The sequence below is a fragment of the Tachyglossus aculeatus genome, chromosome X1 (assembly GCF_015852505.1).
Source record: "Tachyglossus aculeatus isolate mTacAcu1 chromosome X1, mTacAcu1.pri, whole genome shotgun sequence".
NCBI lineage: Eukaryota > Metazoa > Chordata > Mammalia > Monotremata > Tachyglossidae > Tachyglossus > Tachyglossus aculeatus.
The window spans coordinates 97,716,225-97,719,075 of NC_052101.1; the positions used below are offsets into that span (position 1 = coordinate 97,716,225).

The following is a 2,851-nucleotide window of genomic DNA, read 5'->3' on the forward strand; positions in this document are numbered from 1 at the left end:
CACAGTTCCCAAGCTCTAAGATCATTTCACATTTCTGAATTTATTCTTCATGTGGAAAGTGCAGGAAATCAGGAGACAATTTTATTTTTCCCAGCTCTTGCTGAAGAGCCCTTATCTTTATTGCAAGGAAAACTGACAGGTTGAATTTTTTGTGAAATTCTCACGATGTCAGATATTTCAAACTTAGGCAAGATTGAATGCTGCTTTTAGCAGACTCCTCAAACTTCATGGGAAGGACTTTCTGGTTTACATACCAAAGTGCGAGTGCTTTAAGGAACAAAGAGAAGCCCCGGGAAAAAAGCTTCAGGGATATCCAGGATGAGAGACAAGTTCTTAAAGAAACCCCAGCTAGCATTTATTAACTTATTTATGCCCTCCTTTAGCCCTCATGTACATATACTTTGCTAAATTTATTTATTTTACCCACTCTAGTTGTAAATATTTTTATGTTTTGTCTCCCTCGAGGAATGTAAGCTCTTCGTGGACAGGGAACATGCCATTTCTTTATTCTGTACTTCCCAAGTGCCTAGTATAGTGCACAGCACCAAGTGAGTACTGAATCAAAACTGTATCTCCTCAAAACTACTTCTACTCAAAACTGCTTCTACTACCTCCCTACTACTTCTCATGTCCATCTCTATATGTTGCCAACTTGTACTTCCCAAGCTCTTAGTACAGTGTTCTGCACACAGTAAGTGCTCAATAAATACGATTGAATGAATGAATGTCCGACGACCCGTAAAATCTATGAAGGGCTCTGGTCTCCATGATTTCATCTTCAAACGGCAACTGTGAAACAGGATCCCTGGTAGAATAGTAGTCTCAGACATCTGAAGTGAAATGTTCCAGGCTTCATGTGATTTGTGACCTAAACTTGTGTGCTTCAAAATTTGTATGTTTTACCAGAAGAGTTGAAGGCCAGGGAAAAATGAAAATAATGACTTTACTGTTCAATGAGACATCACGTCTCTTCACTCCTCAAAAACCTCTACATTAAGCAGAAACACCTAGCCATTGGCTTTAAGTCACTCAATCAGCTCTCTTCTTCCTACTTATCCACTCTCTTCTCCCACTATAACCCAGCTTGCACTTTTCACTCCTCCCAAGCTAACCTACTTGTTGGGCCTCATTCTCGTCTCTCCCTTCATCGATCCATTGCCAATCCTGGAACTCCCTCCCCTTTCAAATCTGACAGACTGCTGCTCTCCCCATCTATAAAACCCTTCTGAAATCGCATCTCCTCCAAGGGGCCTTGCTCAGTCATTCAGTCAATGATATTTACAGTGTGCAGTGTTCAGAGCACTGTTCTAAGCACTTGGGAGAGTGCAATTTCTACTCTCCCCAGGTAATATCAGATTTTAAACATATGCCCCTGCTGCAGACCCTTATGACTGACAGCCCTGTAGATTTAAGGACCAGAGTTTAATGTTAAAATGCTGCTTTCTATCCCATTTCATAATTTTGTTTGGCCAGAAGATGGAATTGTGCAAGCAAACTCATCACTGGGACCCTTGCTTACCTTTCAGAGTGATAGGGTTTTAGTGCAGATCTCTGGACAGAGACTCTGGTGAGGTGGCTGAGGACTGTAAAGAGGAAATGCAGTGCCTAATTCTGGTAGGAAAAAGGATGGTTGTGGAAATTACAAACCAGTCTTTTTAACCTCAGTTCTGGGAAGACATTGAAATGAATATTCAACAAGAAACAGACATTACCATTTCTGCCTCAGGAGAGGGGAAAGAGGAGAAATAATAATTTTCTTTCCACTCAACATATTTCCAAAATAAAACCAATCTTGCTGTTACTTGAATAGCAGAGTAGCTTTTTTTGAATCAACAATTCAATTTATCAAATGGAACAGAAAGAACAAATCACTATTTCTTCTAGAGAGCCTGCAAGTCCAAACGCTATGCAGTTTTCTCGGTTTCATTTGTCTGATGTGGTTTCTGATTAGAGTATATAAGACGAAATGTAACAATTCCTTTGAGGATCTGCCCAGAAACATTTTGTTTCCTTCTACAACTGTTTCTGAACACTGGATTGATTGCTTGTATTTCTGCCTCCTTAGAAAAACATTACACCTCTCAGGGTCACATCTGGAGAAATTCCAGTACTCTACCAATCTTGGCTATGGGAGGGAGAGTCAAGCAGAGGCATACCCATTCCATTCCTAGCTTGGCCAATGGCTAGCGAGTGGAAGGCAATCTGCTACAAGTCAAAACTCACCCATGCTGGTCAGCAGCGGCATGGGAGAGAGTCAAGGGTGGAGGCTCAAGTTTACTGTGCGGAAGGAGGCAATGGCAAACCACTTCTGTATTTTTACCAAGAAAACTCTATGGATACACTACCAGAATGATTGCAGATGGAGAGCAGAGCATTCTGGGAGAGATGTGTCCGTGGTGTCGCTATGGGTCAGAAATGACTCGACGGTATGACAAGACAAGAAGAGCATTGCTGGCCCTTGATTCGATAGGAAAACATGAATGTTGGGCAAATTTGGTTGCAGTTTGGTAGCCCAGTTGTAGGTTTTGGTTCAATCAGTGGTATTTACTGAGTGTCTACTGTGTGTAGAACACTGTACTAAGAGTTTGGGAGAGTACAACAGAGGTGGTGGACATGTTCCCTGCCCCACAGTGTTTAGAACAGTGCTTGGCACAAAGGAAATGCTTAACAAATACCATAAAAAAACCTGACCCATCTCCTTGTGGAGCCTGAGGCCTAAGACCCTGTGCCTTAATGGATAAATTATTATTGTTCTCTCCCAAGCACTTAGTATAGTCCTCTGCACATGTTAAGTGCTCAATAGACATCATTGATTGATTAATGCCTTTTATGATGTTTAAGCACTTAATAT

At 41.4% G+C, this 2,851-nt stretch overlaps 1 non-coding gene across 1 annotated transcript; it reads left to right on the forward strand.

Annotated features, from left to right (window-relative positions):
• The first annotated feature begins 2,075 nt into the window (after positions 1-2,075).
• On the forward strand, positions 2,076-2,213 carry LOC119920349. The gene has a single exon (XR_005448102.1). It is a non-coding gene; the product is annotated as a small nucleolar RNA SNORA7 (small nucleolar RNA).
• The last annotated feature ends 638 nt before the right edge of the window (positions 2,214-2,851 follow it).